We start from the raw sequence: 23621 nt of genomic DNA on the forward strand, positions 1-23621 counted from the left end.
GGATTATGGACATGCACAACCACTTCCAGTTTATAATAGCATTCTTTTTTTAAAAAAAAATATTTATTTTTAAGATAGACACCATATCTTTATTTATTTTATTTATTTTTATGTGGTACTGAGGATCAAACCCAGTGCCTCACATGTGTGAGACAAGAACTCTACCGCTGAGCTATAACTCCAGCCCCTAATAACATTCTTAAGAGAGCTAACAGGAAGAGGATAAGACAAACCTCTTCATATTTGCTCTGATTAGTTATCTCATAGAGTAGTATGTGTATTTGTGCTTTCTTTTGTCATTATATTAATAAAATACTCTTTATTTGCACCTATGCTTCCTGAAGGTTCTAAAGAACAGTGATAAAAAATCTCAAGAGAAACCACCACCAACTAAGAGTCAGGATATTGAAACTGGACAAGAAGAAGAAGAAGGAATAATTGTGGTTGAAATTGAAGATGGTATGAAGGACTATTTTCTGTTTTTATTTACATTAGTAGTAAAAATAAATAAAATATTCTCGGTAACTGAATGGAAACCTGTTTGCTAAGAAATGGTGTAGTTTTCAGCTGACCCTAGTCCTCCACTATGACAAATTTTCTCTCAGCATTTTACCTATCATACATCAGAAGAGTTATTTGGCATGTTGGAAACTACAACACTTGCCAAGACTATACATGAACAAATCAAAAGATACATTAAATTTAGACAAAATTATAAATGGTTTTACTTAGCTAGTGGTCTTCTTGGGATGTTGTTTTCTGAGCTTAGGTCACTGCATCAAAAGTTTGAACAAGGGGCTGGGGTTGTGGCTAAGCAGTAGAGCGCTCACCTAGTCTGTGGGAGGCCCTGGGTTCGATCCTCAGAACCACATAAAAATAAATAAATAAAAACAGAGGTATTAAAAAAAGACATTGAAAAAAGTTTGAAACCTAGATGTTTTATGGTTAACTCATACTTTGCAGTTTTTAGAAAATTCCATAATACAAAGAAAAATGTGAAATTCTTTCCTAGTTGCTGTTAAAGTCTTCAATATGTTTGTCTTTCTGAACCATCATCTAGTTGTCACATAATTCTTTTCTAATTTTCATTTTTTAATTTTCATGAGAAAATATTTTAAAATTATCTAAAGTTATAAGGAAGTACAGGGAACACCTGTATACTGTTTGGCTTGATTGACCAATTGCTAATATTTTGCCATTCACTGACTTCTTTTTACATGTTGATATGTATATTATTGCTAAATCATTTGAGAATAAGTTTCAAATATCACAATTCTTTGCTCCCTAAACAATTCAATATTCATCTTATAAAAATGGGGATATGCTCTTTAACAATCCCAGTACAATTATCAAATTCAAAAAATTTTAACATCAGTAAAGCATGATGTAATATAGTCTACTACAGTTTTTGTCATTTGACCTAATAACATTATTTATAGCACATTTTTCCTTCCTGATCAAATTCCAATCACAGCTACCCATTGCATTTAGTTTTCATATTTCTTTGGTCTTCTTTAACTTGGAAGTATTCCTCAGTCTTTGTCTTTCACAACATTTAGTACTAGAGTCCAAACTGCTTATTTTTAAAAATATTTCTAAATTCTCGTTTGCCTCATATCAGTTTTCTTAAAGATCTTTTTGCTCCTTTATTGGAACCTACTGAATGCCAGATAATGTGTTAGATGCTGCAAATATAAATACAAATGAGAGAATGATTTTGTTCTTAAGCTCAGATCTATTCAGAGAAATGAATGTAAATGAGTAACTGATCTAATGAGATAATTGCAATAATAGAAGTATATATAGGGTTCAATAGTGACAAATTGTTTTAACCAGTCTTAGGAAAGAAAAGCTCCATAGAGGAAGTTAAGAAGAACCCAGCTTCCTCATTTTCAAGCAGAAAACTCCAGTACTCCTTGCATTCTTAGGCATCACATTTGTTACAATAGTAGCCTAAATAACTTTTTTGGTTTACTGTTTACATTAATAACTCTTTTTATTTATACAAGAACCTGAACTTGATGTTGATTGCCTGGGAATGAATATGAAAAGTACTGTGTGTGAGGGTAAAGATGCCCCTGATATGAAAGAGAAGATTCCATCTAAACTCTGCTAAAATTCCGGAAACAGGTACCTTATCCATTAAGAAGTCATGGGGTTGCTCTTTTCTGCAATATTATGCTTTAATAACAAATCTCACATACAAAGATTATTTGAAAGGTAGTTCGGACATCAAATACTTGATTCAGAGACATTTTCAGGGAAAAGCAGTTAGGTCAAAACTCTGTTGTTGAATTATAAAACATCACAGAATGACTATTTTGGCATAGATGTCATTTAACATCCAAGGCAAGTGATCAGATTCTTTTTAAAGTATGTGAAATCATTTAAAATATCCAAGGGTATCTAAATAGCACAGTAGTGCTGCTTTTCTTTAACTTGCCAAAATTGTTTATGAAAATTAACTTTATATTTTAGACACCAGAAAAATAAGCTCTCTTTTGGGTTTTCTATGTTAATTTTTTTTAAAAAAATCATGAGCCAGGATGATGTAACTTAATGGTAGAGCACTTGCCTAGCATATGTGAGGCCCTACGTTCAATTCCCAGTACCATAATAAATAAGTACATAAATGAATAAATGTATTATGCAACTTTTCAGCCAGGCTGAGAAATTGTAGCATTTTCCCTATTTTTTTTCTTTTAGTGTTGATAGGGATGGAACTCAGGGCTTCCTGCTTTCATTTTTTTTTTTAATATTTATTTTTTAGTTCTCGGCGGACACAACCTCTTTGTTTGTATGTGGTGCTGAGGATCGAACCCGGGCCGCACGCATGCCAGGCGAGCGCGCTACCGCTTGAGCCACATCCCCAGCCCCTTGCTTTCATTTTTAATGTCATCTCTTGTGGTGGCTTAAACTAGTGTGACTAATTTTTACTATGCAAACTGGGATACTACTGAGAGTGAAAGGGAGTGATGTGAATATTTACACCAGCACAATAGTGCCCAATGGAATAGCCACTCTGCTGTAAATATAACACATAGCAAGCAGTTGAACTAGATCATTAAATATTTTTGCACTTTTGCACAAGAGCTTAACCAGATGAAGCACTTTTGTTTGAACTGTTTAGTGATTTCGGGTATCACTTATTACTTTAGCTAATAATTAATAGAGTGCTTTAAATCAGTACACTTGAATGGCACTGGGTTTGCTTGTTTTGGTTCTTGGAGTTTTTGTTTGGTTAATTTTTATAATTGAAATTACTATTTTGTCCTCTTCTGAAAATTATTGTTAAATGGTCTTAGATGATTTAATCTGTTCTGGGTTTTGAGAAGTCTTTTTTCTCATGCCACCAGAAAGAGGGATACATAATATTAGTAAAATTAGAGCTGGTATGCCTAAGGATGTACATTAATATAGAAGTCTATGCAGTGATTAGGGTTCTGGTTTTAGTTTATTATATAAAAACAAAACTGTAGTGCCCTTCATGTGTGTTTTTAGTATCATCTCAGTAAAGTTCTGCTAATTTACCCAATTGTTGAATTTATATTTTAGGTGATATCCAGTCATAAGTTAAAAAGAAGATGAACCGAAACCATACATGTTGTTATTGTATTAAAAATTTGACTTGTTAAATTTTCTTAATAAAGTTTTGCTGTTTTCTCTGAAGGAGTCATGTCTTTTGTTAAATCTGTTCCTAAGAAGTCGATATTATTATAAATGGCATCTTAAAAACTCTCCATGTTCTGCCAGGCATGGTGGTCACACCTGTAATCCTGGTGGCTCAGGAGGCTGAGGCAGTAGGATCGCGACTTCAAAGCCAGTCTTAGAAAAGCGAGATCCTAAGCAACTCAATAAGACCCTGTCAGTAAATAAAATACAAAATAGGGCTGGGGATGTGGCTCAGTGGTCGAGTGCCCTTGAGTTCAATCCCCAGTACTGCCCCCCACAAAACCTCTCCATGTTCTGTTCAGAATTGATGTATTTTTTGTATTTGTGTGTTTTTTTGTATGTTGATTTCTGCATCTGGCAGCCTTGCTAAACTTGTTTATCTTACTAGTTTATCACTACATCTTTTGATTTTTCTACATACACAATCATATCTTATGCGGACAATAACCATTTTATTTCTTCCCTTTGAATCTTTTAAAAAAATATTTTTAGTTATAGATGGACACAATACCTTTTTTTATGGAGTGCTGAGAATTGAACCCAGTGCCTCACATGTTCTAAGCAAGTGCTCTGCCACTGTGCTACAACCCCAGCCCCCCTTTTGAATCTTTATACTTTTTTTTGTGTGTGTCTTTACCTCATGGTACTGGCCTGACCTTTAAAGTACATTGTTGACTAGAAATGATGCTAGGAGACATCTTTGTCATATTCCTAAACTCAAAGGAAACACTTTCAATGTCACTGTGATGAATACTCTAGTGGTTTTCTTAAATGTAGATACTGTCTATTAGATTAAGAATGTTCTTTTTTTCCTAGTTTGCCAAGAGTACTTATTATGATTTGGGTGTGGTAGCATCCATCTGTAATCCCAGTGGCTCAGGAGGCTGAGGCAGGAGGATCACAGATTTGTAGCCAGTTTTTGCAATTTAGTGAGGCTGTAAGCAACCTAGTGACACCTCTCTTAAAATAAAAGACAAAGTGCTGGGGATGTGTCTCAGTGGCTAAGTGACCTGGGGGGCATTCCCTGGTTCCAAAACAAAATCCAAACAACACAAAGTACTTACAATGAATTATGAATATACATTGAATTGTTCTGCATATGTTGTGGTTATGTGTTTTGTTTGTCTATTAATCTGTTAATGTGGCATCCCTAGAATAAGCCCAGTTTAAAGCATGATATATTGTCATTTTGATGTATTGCTGCTTCCTTGTCCTAATGATTAGGATTTTTATAGTTTTGTTCACAAGTGAAATTATCCTGTAATTTTTTATGTGTATTCTTAATATCAAGCCTTTCCCCCCATTTTATTGTTTCTTTTTAGTTACACGTGACATGGTAGTTCATTTTGACATAGCTAAAAAAAAAAAAAAAAAGGAATGTAATTTGCACAAATTCAGTCCCCAGTCTTTCCCTCTCTTCCTCCCTCTCTCTGTCCCCTTCCCTCTACTATACTGATCCTTCTATTTACTTTTAGATATTTTTGGTTAGTGTTTTGTGGATATATGTGATGGTATGATTTATTGTGGTATATTCACATATGTACATAGGAGAGGTAGGTCAGATTCATCCACTGTTCTTCCCTTATCCATGTCAACTTTTTAAATCAAATTTATTCCAGTTTCACAAAATGAGTTGGAATGTGTATCCTCTATTTTTCTATTTTCTGTTAAAAAAAATGTCATCTTACATTGGATCAATTTCTTAAGTGTTCATAGAATTTGGCAGTGAAGCCATGGGTCTAGAGTTCTTTGGAGGGAAGTTTTAAGTTAATGATACAATATCTTTAGTAGAAATGAGACCATTTCAATATTCTACTTTTCCTGTTTGGTTAAATTTTATTTTTCTAGTACTTTGTCCATGTTGTCTAAATTCGCATTACACAAAATTGTCCATAATAACCATTCCTAAACTTCTTAATGTTTACTGGATCTATAGTGATACTTTGGCTCCACATAGCTCACAAAGGGTGAGCCCAGAACAGGAGCTCAAATCTTGGGCATAGCTAGAAGCATGGGGAAGCAGATTCAACTACTGCTTCCAGGGAATAATATACCCCAGGACAGATGTCAGCATTCATGACTGAAGAGCGGGTATGAATGTTCCAGGAAGAGCCTCTTCCCTGAGTCCTGATAGTAACTGGCTGTGGCCTAGCACATGTTGGTAGGCTTGTGGGGCTGTGCTGCCTGATTATGCACCTGCAAAGATCTAATGCCACCAGCCCCTTGGCACAAGAGATCACAGGGACCCTTCAGTCCATGCCCAACCCTCTCTGCTGGCAGCTCCATAGGCTTCACTTCTCTTCCCACCCCCTAGGGCTTAAGAGTCTGGATTGTGTCCCATACCTTGCACCCTTTTCTCAGTGCTGTCAGTTCTAGATATATCTCTGTGGTGCCTTGACCGCATGGGCTTTGGTGGCTGAATTCTACCCATGGGCTGCTCAGCATCTATTGGGGCAGAAGGCCAGCTGCCAAACCCTCATCCTACCCTTGGCCTTGAGAGTCTGAGGAGGAGGCAAGGAGCTGGTATGGACTCTGCAGAACACTGATAAGATGGGAAAAGGGAGGTGCCACTCAGTCCAAGTGGCCTTGGATACAACAGTGTTCTGTCTCCACTCCCATCAGAAGTCCAGGCCTGCTCCCAAATGGAGCTGGAGTTTCATCCTTTGGGGAAGAGCAGAACAGGACCTGGGTAAGAGGGGAGACTGGGACTCTGGCCAGCGACCTGCACTGGAGAGATGAACTAGGATCAAAAGAGCTGACTGTGGGGGCAGGAGTTGTGGCTTAGTGGTAAAGCAGTCACCTAGCACTTGTGAGGTCCTGGGTTTGATCCTCAGCACCACATATAAATAAATAAAATAAAAGTAATGTGTCCAACTACAACTAAAAAATAAATATTCAGAAACAAAATGAAACTAAAAAAGAGCTGGCCGCAACATTAAGCTAAGAAAATGGCGAAAAAGCACAGGACACAGAAGTAATTTTCATATCGAGGGCGGGACTGCTCTGCGAACTTAAAGGTCATCTTCCACAATGGAAAGAGCTCTGGAAAAGAGTGTACCTGGAATCTCTTTATTTTTATAGGGTGACACACAAAGGAGTTTCAATAGAATGTTCTTCACCAAATAAAACAGGGGATAAGGTTTCAAGGGGGGCTTGTCCAGTCCCATTGGGTAACGCTCAAGTCCAGAGCTAAAGCAAACTTCTTTGCCCAGCAAAGGTGGAGTCCACTTGCATTGCACAGCGTAATGTATGCAATGCCAGACCAACACCTGTCACGTTGCATGCGACTTAAACACTCAGGGTCACTCCAGGGGAACTGAGCTGTGTAAAATAACCACACAAGAGACAGAGACACCTTTTTCTTCGAGGTTTCTGTGCTTCATGAACAGTGTGGGGGCCCAAGGTACTCTCTCCTAGAAGTCTTTGCTGGAGTGCAGTTGATAGTACCATGGATGGGAAGAAAAATGAGTTGGTTTGAAAAATGAGTTCTTAAAAGCTGTATTCTACATTTACCATGTAAATGAAGCTCTCTTGAGTCTCAGTCTCATTGGATGTAAGATACAGATAATTCCTTCCCCACAGGAATTTCATATTGATTACATGAGATAAAAAGTGGCAATGTGCAAAGATCTAGGCCTATCCTAAAGGCATTGTGAATGTTGACTGCATCCAAATTGAGATTTTTCTCTGGGACCTGCCTAGGGCCTGAATATAGCAGAGGTGAGGACCGGTCCCACCTGAGGCCCTTCAACAGAATTTCCTTACATCACATCACACTTCCCCCCTTGCAGACTGCCAGCTCTCTAACTCTCTCACATTCACTGTCATCTCCTGATGTGGTGTACCAGACAACTCGCTCCCTAGTACACAGGTGAGCATAAACAGTGTCATATTCAAGGCCTGTAATTGAGGACCAGAGGCAAGAGCAGTCTCAGCTCACATCTGAGTTTGAGATACGATGCTAATCAGAAGCATGCTATAGAACAGTGCATAGAATATGGTCCTCTGTAAGATACAGTGTGTATAAAATATGCCTATTTATGGATGAATATGCAAAAATGCTAACATTTGTTATTACTAGTTCCACTGGGATGATAAGCAAGAAGAGGAAACTTTTAATTTTTATTAATCATTATCATTTGCATATTTATATCATGAGCATGTATTGCTTTTATAGTGAAAAACAAAGTCAAAAGATACCAATGATATATTATCATATCACTGACTATCATCAATATCACATTGATGCCACATTATGTTTTGGCTGACAAACCACATATATGATGGTGGTCCTATAAGATTGTAATGGAACTGAAAAACTCCTATTGTCTAGTGATGTCATAGACATTGTAAAGTTGCAGTACAACACATTACTTGTGTTTGTGATGATGGTATTGTAAAGTGTGCTACCAGTTAGATAATAAGCACATACAATTAGGTACTATACATGATACTTGATAATTATAACAAATGGCTATTTTACTAGTTTAGGCACTTAAGACCTTCATTATTATTTTAGAGTATACTCCTACTTTTAAAAGAAAGTTGACTGTAAAACAGTATACTCTGTCACTGGTAGCAGCCTCATGTCATGTTTATTGTATCAGAAAGCCATGCCAAGTGATTGACCTATACCATCTGGCTTTGTGTAAGTACATGCTTTGATGTTCACATGGTGATGCAGTTGGCTATTAATGCATTTCTCAGAATGTATCCCTGTTGTTAAGCAATGTATAACTGTAGATGTTCGATAGATGGAAAATAGAGGTAAATTATATGAAGATGGACAAAAATTAGATAGCTCTGTGCCTCAGTTTGCTCATATGTGAAATGGTAGCTATTTCATAGATTTATTATGAGGATTAAATGACTTCATGTTTCCAAGTCCTTGGAATGGTGCCTGGTACACAGTATGTGCTCAGTAAATGTTCTTAAATAATTGATGGTGTGAAGGAGGTAGACAGGCTGGCTGGATGTGATAATCTCTTTCGCCATCTTGTGGTGGGTGAAGCACCGACCTTGCAACAACATCAATGCTAAAAAACAGATGCTTGTTTTGCATGTTTTCTTCCTCTGTGTGAGTGTAGGAGTTTGGGCTTTAGTGGGATGGAGGACCTGGGGCTTTTACAATAAAAAAAAAAGTTTAAGGAAATAAATAACATTATAAATGGGTAACTGAATGATGCTTAGAGACCCCTTATTCTTTAGTCACATTTAATTTCAAGTGTTACTGATCCCCAGTCCTGACAGAGCCAAAAAGAGACAGACAATTGACTGGTCCCTGTTTATTTTTGGATTCCCTAATTCCTTAGTTACCTGTAACAGAAACGATTCTAATTTCTGTAAGCAGAAAGGGAATTAAAAAAAACAACAACAACAGCTAAAAGGTAGCTCAAGAGGACCTCCAAATTGGCCAGAAAATGTGACTTGGGGGATGGGGATTAGGCAGCAGAAGTTTGGGCAATCCTACTTCCTCTGGGAACAGACATTGCTGAGGCTGTCTAGGACCATGCCAATATGACAATTATTACAGCTGTCTGTGAAGACTCAGTGGCTCAAAAATGATCTTAGCACCATCATAAGGGATGGCTTACACTAAACATTTGTTTATCTTTCTTGATTCAAAGTCTTGATAGGGAACATCTAGTTGGTGGAGCATAGGGCTGAAGCATCTCCTCTCTCAGCTGAGCTCTGGTTTCCATCTTAGGGAGACAGGACTCTTAATGAAGTGATTTCTGAAAATTTGAGGGGCTGTGTAGAAGAATTTGTGTAGGGCAGGAGATAATGATGCTCTGATTCTAGGGAGAGGGTTGAACATGAGTGCTTCAGATGCCCATGTCCTGCCCATCTAGTGGTAGGTTATAGACATTGATCAGGCATAACCAGGAATCTAGGTCTGATTTGATGGTCAGATTCCATATGGGTTATTCACAGGACAGGCATGGTGAGACCAGGTAGGAGGGGTTTTTTTTTTTTTTTTGGACTGGGAACTCCATGGGAATAGGGACCATGACTGACTGGTTTGCTACTGTACTCCATAGCAGCTAGCTCATTGCCTTACTACATAAATGAAGGAATGATGGAATGATTGAACCAATTTAGCTGGTCACTTACCTTATGTTAAATTCCTACTGACACTTTGGGCTCCTCATCTCAGGAGATACCTAAGAGATACTGTTTTTGTTTTCGGAGGGGTGTTATATAAGGGGGATCAAAAGAGAGTTTCACTCATAGCATACAACATCTTCTCATAGGTTTTCTGACTCCCCTTCAGAAGGCGACTCCATCTACATTCAGTGTCTCCATTCTGAGGGACAGAACAGTTAAGTGCATGCCACCAGATTCTATTGTCCAACCAGTTATTTTCTAGATACAGTACTGCACTCAGGACATATTTCCATGAGGAATAGGTCAAACATTCCAAAAAGTGGCCTTGCTGGGTCTGAAGGCCTATTGGAACTGAACTTTTACATTCAGTGGATGACTCAGCCAGTGGCCTTGACATTTGCTTCTCATCAATGAGGATGAGTTCCCATTTCCATTTCTGGTTACCATTGTTGAAAGACCACCAGAGGGAGCAGGTGTGCCTCTGCTGTGGTACAACATGGCAATTCCTGTTTGCACCCTGCTTCTTCTCTAGAAGATACTACTGTTGCATAGCAACAAGGAAGTCAGTCATGGCCTGGCTCCAAGCCTTTGTCACTAACCCCAAGTGAGACATGAAATGTAAAGACTTGCTTCAGATCACACCTACTGAAGCACTTTGGAACTTCCTGGCCACTTGAAATGTGGGCTGTGATGTCTCATCATTTAGGGGGCTCCAAGACCACCCACATGTTCTGTGAATTTGCTAGAAAGACTCACAGGATTCAATATATAGCTGTACCCATGGCTGAGATTTTTACAGCAAAAGGATATACAATAAGATCAATGAGGAAAAAATAACACAGAGTCCAGAGAAGTCCTTGCATAGGCCTTCTTCTCTTCTCTCCCTGCTATGAGGAGACACACTCTTCCCCAGGAATAAAAACATAATAAATGGGCAATGTTTTTGCAAAAGGAAGTTTATTTAGTGTCCAAGGTTGTTACCAATCTTTTTTAAAAATATTTTTAGTTGTAGTTTAGTTGGACACAATACCTTTATTTATTTATTTATTTATTTATTTTAATGTGGTGCTGAGGATCAAATCCAGGCCCTCACACGTGCGAGGTGAGCACTCTACCACTGATCCACAACCCCAGCCCACCAGTCTATTTTTTTATTAGCAATAAATTCAGGACCATTCCCAGCTTCTAGAGACCACTGCATTCCTTAGCTTGTGGATACTCCTCCATCTTTAAAGCCAGGACAATGAATTGAGTCCTCAAGTCCACAGCTGAAAAAAGTTTTCTTACTTTTAAGGACTCATGTGGTAAAATTAGGCCCACCCAGATAATCTGGGATAATCCTAATACCTCAAAGCCACTAGGTTTAATCACATCTTCAAAAACATGTTTACAGTGTAAAGTAATATATCCATAGGTACCAGAGATTAAGATGCAGACATTTTTGAGGGACCAGTATTCCGCCTACAATAAGGGCCAAGTTTCCCAGATACCAGCCATGGGCTAGCCTTAAAAGCATGCCTTTCTAAAAACAACAGTCTCAGGGCTGCTGGTACCTCTTCTGCACACCCATGCATATCAAAGGAAGATGACATCAGGAGTGATAGGTGATAACATCCATTCCAATAGTATGTAACCCCTTTGGTGCTCATATTGTCTTGGAATTTAGACAACTGGACCCAAGACCCAACCCACAAAGATGCCTACTCCAGATTCTAGTATGACATGTACACTCTAACCTTAGGATAGGGCAGGACTGTCTCTTTCCCCTTCCACCCTGAACGGAGTCAAGGCCAAGGGAAACTTTTAGGTCGTGATGATTATTAGCATAGGTCTTTGTCAGAAAATAGACTACATTTAAAATTCTTCACTGTGTACCAAGAGCAAATTATTTTCTGTGATTCTCTTTCTCATCTGCTTTTATGTGCAACCATATTATCTCTTAGATTTATTTGAGAGAATAGGTATAAGGCATACGTAAGAAGATAATATCTTCCAGATAAGAATGGTTAGATTGCTAGGAGCTGGAACATAAAACAACAAAACAAAACAGAACCAAAACAACAACAACTCCCTAAAATAAAACAAAACCCCTAAAATATGCTATTTCTATATGGAGTTTGCTTGGGGAAAAATAAGAGAAGAGTAAAGGCTCACTTTTAGGATCTACCTTTGTCTCTGTTGAACTTTTCTCTCTTTATTGACAAACTTATTCCTCTTCTTGTGAAAGCATGATATTGTGAATTATTAACTTTTGTTTTTCACCCCCAGTTCCAACTTGCCCCCGTACTCCTGGCCCTGTTGCCGTCACAGCAGGTCCAAGGCTCCTGACTGAGAGTAGAGTTATTTCAGCAGAAATGCAAATCAATCAAGGAGTCCAAGATAAGCTTTTGAATTACAAAGAGATTTTAGAAAATTTACACTGAGAAAATAGAACTGAAAGAAAGGCTTTTTGAGTTGGAGGATCTTAGGTCTTTGAAATACCAAAAGGTAAGGACTTCTGGCTTACTGAGAGGCATAGAAAAATATGTGGCCTGTCCAAGGGACTTCTAGCCATTCCAGACCAAATAGAATTCCCACATACTGCATGGAGTGTTGATAGGGACGCAAAGGGAAACTGATGACATTCAAGGCCAAGGGACTGAATCTACATTTCAGACTGCATTGAAGCCTTGAGAAGAATCTCATTGCCTCTCCCTCTCTCTCCCTCCCTTTCTTTTAATCCTTCTTTCTCTTCCTTTCTCCTTCTCTCTCCTCCTCCCTCTTCACTCCTCTCCCCACTCCCCAACTGGATTTGGATTCCTTTCTATCTCCAAATATCTCCATGATATGTCCTAGAGGGCCAAAAATACCACTAAGTTAGTTTTTCAGTCTGGGCCTTGGGATAAAGAGAACAAAAGAGAATCTGTGCCATTCATGGAGAGCTGGGTACCAACTATGGGGTAGGAAGAGTTGCAATCCAGAGGCCTGTATTGTGCTATTTATTTATTTATTGGTAGCAGGGATTGAAACCAGAGGGGCTTAACCACTGAGCCACATCCCCAGCCCTATTTATTTACTTATTTTCAATTTTGACACAGGTTTTTTAAGTGGCTTAGAGCCTTGCTATGTTGTTGAGTGTGGTTTTGAGCTTGCAACCCTCTTGCCTTCTCCTCCCAACTGCTGGGATTACAGATTTGTGCCACTATGCCCAGCCTATATTGTTTTATTAAAAACTTGAGTTTTTCTGGTGAGGGACCTTAACATAACAAGTTAGGTCCTCTGAGAAAAAAAAAAAGACAGTGCCCTGCTGGCTTGACTGTCATGTGAAGATCCCATTCCTCCCATTACAGAAACAGTCATAAGGTCTCCGGACAGCAAGGGGACAATGTCCAGATCATAAATAAACAAAATGGCCTAACACATTTGGAGACACAGCCATTTGCTCTGGGGTCAGCTGTTCACTGAGAAACAACAAGCTTTTCCATTTCTGGTGGAAGGGTACCTAGCCAATGCATTGAGCAAAGGATGAGGTCAAAATTAAATTCTGAAGGATTAAAATTGGAGCCGATCAAAATTGTTAACAATTCTGTAATGTCCAATCCTTTCTGCCTGCAACTATTAACACTCCATGGCTTCTAGCTTAACAACCCTCTGAATTTTGGGAAGGCTTTCCTATAACACCCAAAGGAAAAAAAATACCCTAAAAGCACTGTGTATTGTGCTTAAAAGCAACCAGATATTGTTCCGCCAGCTGAGTTGCATGGATGCACATCATGGGGAACCACGAATCCCACTGAATTACAGGCAAACCACAGTGTACCAGGTGTTTTTTGGTGCATTTTTCCAAGGGAGAGGAACTGCAGTGTGATCAGATTCTCAAAGGGGTCTGGACTCAAGAGATTTAGCAGGAGGGAGTTCTGAATCTGTGCTTTATTAAATGTGGACCCCATGAAAACTCATTTACAACCCCCACATCATACTTTCCTTGCCTGTGGAGTGGAAAAAGCAATACCGAGCACACAGTGTTATTGTGAGGAATTAATTAGAAGGTTCATTGTAAATAAATTGATTTTTAAATGAGACATATTAATGTGTTAGTTCTCTTCCTCTCCCCCCAAATGAATAGCTCTGTTAAAGGGCAATCAGTTAAGATTTGGGATATCAGAGATACACATTTTCCAAGAATATGTGTGTACACAGTTTATATGTGGCATATAATAATTGTTTTTTTTAAAGAGGAATGATTTTCATGGATTAATTGGTATTGTGTGCTTTAAAATAATGATGATGATGATGATGATGGTGATAATGATGGTAATGACAATTCCATGTACTTTCGTAGCCAGTAGTCTTATTTATCTCATCAGTTGTTGACAAAGCCCTCCTCTTACTCTTGTAAATGAAATGAGGCTATTGCTGGGTCCGCAGTGTTTGGTTGCCATGGTTTGAATTCGTTTCATAAGCTGTTGCTTGGCAATCCCACGCGTCAGCTGGCTTTTTTTCCTCAGCCCTCGCGCCACACGCTGTCTGAAGTATAATGAGTCTGAGGCTGGGCAAAGGAGGATGGCAGTCCCCAAATCACTTTCTGTCTTCCCACAAAGCACTGTTTATTACAAGATGCCTGATAAATGTGTTGAGAGCAGAACAGTGGAGTGGTTATGAACATGGTCTTTACACAGACCTGGGTTCAAAGTTTGGCTCAGGCTCTGGCTTGGTGTGTCCTTTAGCCACTGACTTAGCAGTCAGAGTCTCAGTTTCCCTTATATGAAGTGTGTGTGGGGAGGATGATAATACTCAATTTCTAAGTGGTTGTAAGACTTGAAGGAGAAAATTCATTTAGAGCACCTGCACAGAGTAGGTGCTCAGTAACTATAACCTATACTAATAAGGTTGATGGGAGATAGGAGAGCCATAACTTTCCTTGTTATTTAACAAACTGCTCTGATGAAGCAGTCAGTTTGGATTTAATTTGTATGGTTGTGGCCTACTTTCCTTTATGCATAGTATGAGTGGGCCCACTGCAAATCCATAGAGTAAAATAGAAATTTATAAATAAACCAACAGGACCAACAAAAAGAACTGGGGGTGCTATGACCAGAATAAAAGTAGGGATGCTGCAAACAGAAATTATCAATAGATGTCCACCCCAGATAATGGGTTGCTAAGTACTGTGCATTTGAAATGGATTTCATGGGGGTAGGCCTGTCTCCTCCCTAGATAAACACATACCTAGGGGTAGTGTTATGTTGATAAACAGCTCTGAGGGGCAGAAAAATCCTGATTTAAATAATTTGCCTCTTCCCATGGTGTAAATGCTCATACTATTGCCAAGGTCAAGCTGCCAACATTACGTCATTGAATGGAATGTGCAGTTGGAACAAGCTGCCCACAGTTGGCTCTAAGCCTGTTGGAGCCTGCTCTAGGGCAGAACTAATCCCTTCCTAGGGGAAGCTCTACTGGTTTTTCTCATTGGTGATCTTTTCCAAAAAGCCTTTGATTTTACAGCAGTTTAGAGAGGTCAGTTCACAGTGCTGTTCTTCTGTCCTTTGATTTTTTTGCACTTGAGATAATATGTCTGAGAAAATCTGTTGTGCAGACCCAGCCCACACCTCTGTTGTCTGGCACCTGTGCTCTTTCTGCCCTGAGATCAGAACCCTTGACCTTTGCAGGAGCTAAGAATTACTGAAGTTAAAATCCCACTTGAGGAAATAACTTCTTCCAAAGTTTTATTCTTTTATTTCTTTTACATGACCCAACTCAAACATACTGCTCTTGTCATAGTCGTTCATATTCTTGGTGTTCCAAATTTTATTAGTATTAGTACTGAGTTTAGTATTTTTATGTTTGTCACCAACTCATTTAAAAATGAATCATTCTTTAAATGAATGTGTGCCACTGTAAAGCTATTTCACCTAACATAGCTTCACTGTAGTTGTCCAATTGTGACAGCTGGAATATACAAAGAAACTCGATATGTTTAAATTCCCTTATGGACTAATCAGTTTCAAGTGTCAGTGATGCTCATTCACAAGAGCAGGTACTTTTACAGGCTTTCAGTGAAAATATTTTGTATGTCTTTTGCATTACACTTGATCCTTAATTTATATTTACTCTCTACTCCCTATCTGACAGTGTCCAAGTGATTGGCTTCTACAAATACAACACCCCAAAACATAGTGTCTCCCCTACAAATAAGGTGAAAAATGCTATGATATTTATGTTGTACAGGTAGCAGAAAAGAATGTTAGATATATAATCCCCTAAAATTTCTAAGGAGGGTAAGCTCTGTTAATAGATGGATTCTTGAAGGAGGGGAGGGGTTAGGTACAAAGTCATGAACCCCAATCTAATTAATTGCCTGTTGCAGTTCTGAAGGGAATTTTCAGTAGCATGGGGAGTAAGCAAATTTGGAGGTAGAAACCGGAAGAGGCTAAAGTGTTCCAGAAAGAGCAAATAGAGATATTGAGAGGACCTGGGTAAGATAACTGAGGGAAAGACTAAAGCCAAGTAAAGTGGAAAGCTGTCTGAGAAATGGTGCAGGTGGTAGGGAGGAGGGTGTTTTGATCACTGGAGCCTGGAAAGAAGGACTTGTAATAAGAAATACGGTCTAATGGGGATTTTTCTAGATAAATTCTATGCAGAAAGCCCTCTAACACATCTCCCCCTAGGAAATATTCATTTAATTTTATAATGCTCACTATTTAATGGGAATGAAACAAAATTTTGTTTCAAGGTTTAAATATGGAGAAAACAGAGTCCATGGCTCAGGAGAGCAGACATGTGGCTTATATACACTAATTTTTTTGTAAATGAAGAGATATCTTTGCATGAAAAGATCTAGTGTTCATCATTTACCAGTTAGGTGAGGGTAAAGAGTATTTACTACACTTGAGGGGACCACAGGATAGACAGGTATGGGAAGGACCCAGATGGAGTTTTCTTTAATGTGAGCTTCCAGTCTCTGGGAACTCTCCCTCATTCTGACCATCCAAAATATACTTGGGCTTCATGTTCCCCATAAATGCTACCCAGGAGAGGTAGACCCCTACTGCTAGATCCAGAAGAGTATCTTATAAGCAGGAAAAACCATATTTTTGTCTAAAAACCCAGAACAACAATTATTTCATTATTAATCATCTTAGTCTGTTCAGGCTGCTATAAATAAATCTCCAAAGAGCTTAAACAACAAACATTTATTTTCTGCACTTTCAGAGGCTAGAAAGTTGCCAGCAAATCCTGTGTCTGATGAGGGGTCACTCTCTAGTGTACAGATGATTGTCTTCTTATATTCTCAAGGGGCAGAAAACAGAACCCTCTGGGGTCCATTTTATAAGGGCACTGATCTAGTTCATGAAGGTCCTAACTCACATGACTTAAGTAGCTCCCAAAGGCTTCATCTTCTAATGCCCTCACATTAGGAGTTAGGATTTCAATGTATAAATTTGGAGTTGGGGCATACAAATATTCTGTCTATAATACCAGTGTTTTTCAAATATTGAGTATTTCAAATATTTTTATGTATCAAAAAAGAGCTCACAGACATATACCCTTAGTATATATTTTTACCTTTAAGCCTATGTGTCCAATTATTTAAACATTGGTGAAGGGTGAGGATGATAATTTTATGCACCATGAAAAAGTGTTAAGACTTCTCAAGTCCACTTTTACATTTTGGGCCAATTTTCAGATACTAAAAGAGTTTGTTTCTAATTTATTTTCAGGAAATATTGTCTTACTGTCTTTTGATAAAATTCTAACTTTTATTTCCTACTATGATTTCTTTGGAAGCTGATTGTTTGAAAAGGAATAAGGTGTGCCTATTATGGCTCAGTGACCACCTAAGATTCATGCTCTGTTTCCATGGTGTGGAATGGTTGCTAGGAGCTGTTGCCCAGTCAGAGATTACTGATCTGAGCACTTCTCCCACTTCTCCATTTGGGTGATTAGGACTTATTAGTGGGGCATGAAAGTTACAACATTGCCATGGACTCTTTCCCCATCTTCCAGCTAAATGGAGGGGAATAGTGGGAATCTGGAGAAAAGTAAGGTCACAAGATAAAAGGAGGCCACCTCAGGCAAAAAATATCACTATTGGTTTTATGGATCAATAATTAAGCTTCTATTGTGTTGTCACTAAAATTGTGTATTGGTGAACTATTATAGCAGCTAGTGCATTACATTACAGAGGTATCTGGGATTTTTTCCAATTTATCTTCTGTCTCATACACAGAGCATGACCTTGGAATACATTTTGCCTTTCCAAACCCTCCAACTTTGAAGACATTTCAGAAAACTATACAAAAATAACAATTCCTAGGGTGATGGTGGAGGGTATTGTTTGCCAAGTTCTCAGGTCCAACTGGGTCAGGTCCCATCAGTGTTGCCTTCTAGGAAAGGGAACAGGCAAGATAATCCACAACTCTGCCCAAAAGGGGTTTGTTTAGGAATTTATTGGTTGGAAAAGACAGTGTTAATAGTAAGTGGTTAACAGGAGCGTAGGAAATAAAGTCAGAAGGTAGAAAATTCAGACCATAGATAAAACATGGGTATGAGTCTGGATAAGTAAAACATATGAAATACAGGAAGGTAATTAAAAAAGCAGTTGTATATGTTATGCATGCTGAGGTGGGGAAGGGCTGGTTACGACTGAATTCGGTGGAGCTACAGTATATGTAGTTGTGCCTCATCTGCATGGCTTAGCACCTTCTGTGAACTGTCCTTTGGGCTATCCAAGGCTTCCAAATCTATCAGGTCTTTAGATAACATCTGGAATCATGGTATTTACAAGCATTCTATCTAGAAGTTTGCCTTTTGAACTCTCTTTTTGATGAGACAACAGCCTAAGTTGGTGGGTGGGGTGGATTGGGATACAGATACAAAGTAAGAAGGAAGCAGGGGCCTATGAGCCAATTACCTTGGTCACTCTGAAGAGGCTCAGAAAGCTGACTCTTCCCGAGCTTGATGAAATTCCAGCAGGCCCAGTGAAATGGGGAGAATCTCCTGGAGAAGCTCTTAGCCCTGGTGCCTTGGAAACTTAGTTCTTGCTCTTTTTTCATCCAATGGCCTGTTAAAGATGATCTTCAGATCCTACTCTTCTCCCCTAATTTCCTCCCATTTCTATCTAAGCCTCAGGTGTCAAGAGTTCTAGGCAAAAAAAGAGTGAGACATTAATCTATTATGTCAATTTTTTTTTCTGAAAGAGGAGATTCGCTTCCAGCAACTAAAAAATATATTCCATTGAGGATAAGGGGTTCTAATTGCCCAGGGAAAAGAGTTCCAACAACACATAATGGACATATATGTTCCAACAACATATAATGGACTACTTTCTTTTGGTCACTTATCTGGGACTGGCAGGGCATAAAAGAGACTATACCTAATAGGCTTTAATGATTCCTAAGAACGAGTTGTTATGGGTAGTTGTCTGAAACAACATTGGTCTTCTGGCCCTGGTGAAGTGTGTTCTTATAGGAAGAACTTTATTTTGGTCAGTATGTGTATTAAAGTTCAGTTTCATGTAAGAGAAAGCATTCTAGCTATTTTAACAGGATGCAAATTTAAAATAGGTAATAAGGTGCTTACAAAATCATTGTAAGGACCAAAGGAGAAACTGACTACTAGCCCAATAAAACAAACATCACCAGGAAGACCAATACCTCTGTCACAGTCAGGAAGCTGGTAAATCAGGAAATTTCTTTCTGGATAGGTGGGTTCAGGAACAAACCATCTTATCCCAAATCCTGGCATAAAATAATCTGCCATCTCAGTAGTTGGCTGTAGGAACATGCTACCTTAGCTGTGATGCTGAGAAATGGAAATTTCCATTATATCCATTGTTCCAGAACCACCCTGTGTCTGCTAGATTCACAGCAACAAAATGGAGTCCTTTCCTATTACCACCTCTCTCCCCACTTGACTATATTTTGAAAAGTAATTTTCACATGAGTATACCTGATTAGCAGAACCTAAATCACATCTGTTCCCTTGTTTCAGAGGAGTAATGGGTGTTTTAGCTTTTCAGCCTCAGTCATAAAGGAAGGCGCACTACACAGGGGTTAGAAGCAATGTTTAGCAAGCCAATTTCAGATTTCACCATCAGCCATTCTGTGTCCAAATAGAGGTACTCATTCCTGACCCTGACACTATGAGAATGGCCTTTCATGATATGAAACAGGCCAAATTAGATAAAAGCTGCAATTTTGAAAGCAAAGCAAATAGATGCAATGTAATGTCATTGGATTGAGAAACATTATGTTGAATAAAACCTGCCTTGATGTGAGTTACACAGACCATCAAAAATATAAAAATGCTAGATATGTAAAATGAATATTACTGTCTGAGAAAGAAACTAAAATTTGAAAAATGAGTTTTCAGGGAAAAAGTGTATTATAAAGTTACAACATCAAGTAACATTACGTATTTTTAAAGATACAAACAAATCCAGGGCATATTTCAAGTACAATTAGGGTGTTTGTCTATGGGGGAGAGAGAGGAATGAGAGTGGGAATTTGGGGTAAAGAAAGAAACAAAACAATAAAGAGAGAAGAGAATAGCCTGTACTCATTGTTGATAAAAATGTGTCATAATCTGTTTAGTATGAATAGTTCAACTCATGATTTTTGTAACATCTACTTACATTATCAAAAGTGAAGATTATACACAGCAAATGAAACAATCAGCAGTGTAGAAAGGCAACATTTGGAATGGGAGAAAATATTTTCAAACCAGATATTTTGGAGTTAATATCCAAGATATATAAGAAAATCATACAACTCAAAACAGATAAACAAAAAATGAATAACCCGAATAAAAATCAGCAGAGGACTTGGATAGCTGTTTCTCAAAAAAGACATACAAATGGCCAACAGGTGCTGAACATCACTAAACATCAGGGAAATGCAAATCAAAACCACAATGGCATTACCTTGTACCTGTTAGTATGACCATTGTCAAAGAGATAAGAAATGCTGAAAAGGATGTGAAAAAATGGGAACCCTTGTATACATTTGATTAGAGTGAAAACTGGCATAGCCTTTGTGGAAAACAGTTGGAAAGTTCCTCAAAAAAAACTAAATATCAAGCTATCATATGATGGAATCCCACTTCTTGGTATTTATTCAAAAAATTAAAGTATCTCAAAAAGATTCTCCTCACACCCATGTTCATTGAGGTACCATTCACAGTAGCCAAGTTGTGGAACAAATAAATTTCCATGGAGGATAAATGGATAGAGAAAATGCAGTGTACACATACAAAAGGATATTACTTAGCATTCAAAAAACAAAAAAGGAAATCCTGGTGTGTTTAACAACATGGATGAAGCTTGAGGACATATGGTCATGAAATGAGCCAGTTAAAGAAGGACAAATACTACATGATTCCACTTATGTATGGAACCTGAAATAGTCAAACTTATAGAAGCAGAGGGTAGTGTTGTTGCCAGAGGCTGGAGCAAAAGGGGAAATGGTAGTCAGTGGTTATAAATTCCAGTAATACAAGATGAATAAATTTTAAAAATTTGCTGTATAACATTGTACCCAAAATTAGCAGCACTATATTGTAAACTTAAGAAATTTTTAAACCAGAAATAATGGCACATGCCTATAATCCCAGTGGCTCATAAGGCTGAGGCAAGAGGATTGTCTGTTCTGAGCCAGGCTCAGCAATAAGTGAGGCCCTAAGCAACTCAGTGAGACCCTGTCTCTAAATAAAATACAAAATAGGGCTGGGGATGTGGCTCAGTGGTCGAGTGCCCCTGAGTTCAATCTCCGGTACCCCCTGCCCCAAAGAAATTATTAAAAGGATAGATTTCTTGTTAAGGGTTCTTACAATAAAAATGGAAAAAAAGAACTAATGATTGGAAGCATGCATTTTAAACCAATTTGCAATTGGAAATTTCACAAAACACTGTCAAACAGAGCAGGAATAATTCATTTATATAAATTATATTTAAAATATAAAAATTAAAGATAAATCACACCACAAATTCTGAAAAACATACAAATATATAATTCTTTAAAAGTTTAGAAAATGCCCTACAGGAATAAAATTTAATCAGACATAAAAATGGAAAGTTAGAAACATTCACATCCTCAATTTTGATACAAAAGCATATGGTTTCAAAATAATATCTGAGTCTGATAAAAACTGAGCAAATGAAAAGCTTATTGAGTAGGAAAGAAACATACAATGCAAAACCATTGAAACATTTAAAATAACCTCTAAAATTCACAAAATGTGGCCAGAACAGTAACATAAAATAGTTACTAAAAGTAGAAACTGCTGTTGGAAGATATTTGTTTTCAGCCCATTTGCGAATGTAGAAAGGCTTATGAAATCTTTAAAGCCCAAACAGAGTAAGATTACTTATTTTAAAATGGAATTGAAATGAAAACAAAAATCTGAAGAATCACAACAAGGAAACAAATCCCCCAAAGCCTGAGGCATATCTAGACTCATAAAGTCATTGAAAATCGAACTCAGTGTCATTCAGATTTACTGAAGGACGATATATTATTGATCAGAAACATTTTATTTTAGACTAATTTAAAATTTTATACTTGTTCCCAAACGTGACCCCTTAAAATTTCTTCTTTTTCAAACTCTTCTGTTTCTTATTCAAACTAAGGCTCTCACACAATTATACAGCTGTCTACCAGGCCAGAAAACATTTCTTTGGCATTTCTAAACTGAAACAGTGCACACAAAAATCAGGGCCCTTCACTTCTGCTCTTCATGCCATGAGATGATTTTGACGAGATCAAGATTCTCTTGTCTGTCCTTTCCTTCATGAAATAGCCTTCAAGTCTCAACAGAGGATCCAACAGTTCCCAGATAGAGCTAGGGCTCTTTCTTTTCTTCCTAGGTACCATTCTGTTTCCCTGAATTGAACTAGAAACTTCCAGGTTTTTTTGGAATTTTCCATATAAGTGGATGTTGGATCATACTGATTTGATGGAAAGCAAACAGAAAATGGTTGGTGATGCAGTATTTTTAAAAATTTGTTCTTTTTAGATATACATGACAATAGAGTATGTTTTGACATATTAAGCATACATGGAGTATAATTTATCCCAATTAGGATCCCATTCTTGTGGTTGTACATGATGTGGAGTTTTACTGGTCATGTATGTTGCAGCATTTTTTAAAAGAGTGAATCACCATTGTTCATGGGATTTTCTTCCAAGTTGCTTCTAAGCAACAAGTTTTGTCATGGGGCTTTCTTTTTTTAATTTAATTTTTTTATGTGGTGCTGTGGATGAAACCCAGTGCCTCACACATGCTAGGCAAGCACTCTACCACTGAGCCACAACCCCAGCCCCTGGCATGGGCCTTTCTTGCTTGACCTATGAAAAACAATCTTGTTGTACATATCTCAATAACAAAACAACAGGGTTTCAACTATTTGTGACGTCTTTCTTGATTAGGACCCCAAATACACCGGGTTGTTGTTCTGCATGAAAATGGAATTTCATAATTCCTCTGTGTTTCAGGTAACTATTGCTTCATAACAAACTACAAGTACACAGATTGCTGTTTCTAGCCTGAGGGTTACCATTATTTTTTAAACTAATATGCCTGAGATTTGAACTTTGATCTAAATCTCCTTTTATGTAACTTTAGAAATACTAATAGACTCACAAGAAATTGCGAAAATCGTACAGAGATCCCATGTACCTATGACCTAGCATTCCTTAATTGTGACATCTCTTGTATCTATATTGCATTCTCCAAACCAAGAAATAAATTGACACAATATAATGAACTAGACTACATATCTTTAGATTTTACCATTTTTTTGGCCTGCACTCATTTATTTTTGATGTTTGTGGATCATTCCATGATATTTTGTCACAAGTACA

The sequence above is a fragment of the Urocitellus parryii genome, chromosome X (assembly GCF_045843805.1).
Source record: "Urocitellus parryii isolate mUroPar1 chromosome X, mUroPar1.hap1, whole genome shotgun sequence".
NCBI lineage: Eukaryota > Metazoa > Chordata > Mammalia > Rodentia > Sciuridae > Urocitellus > Urocitellus parryii.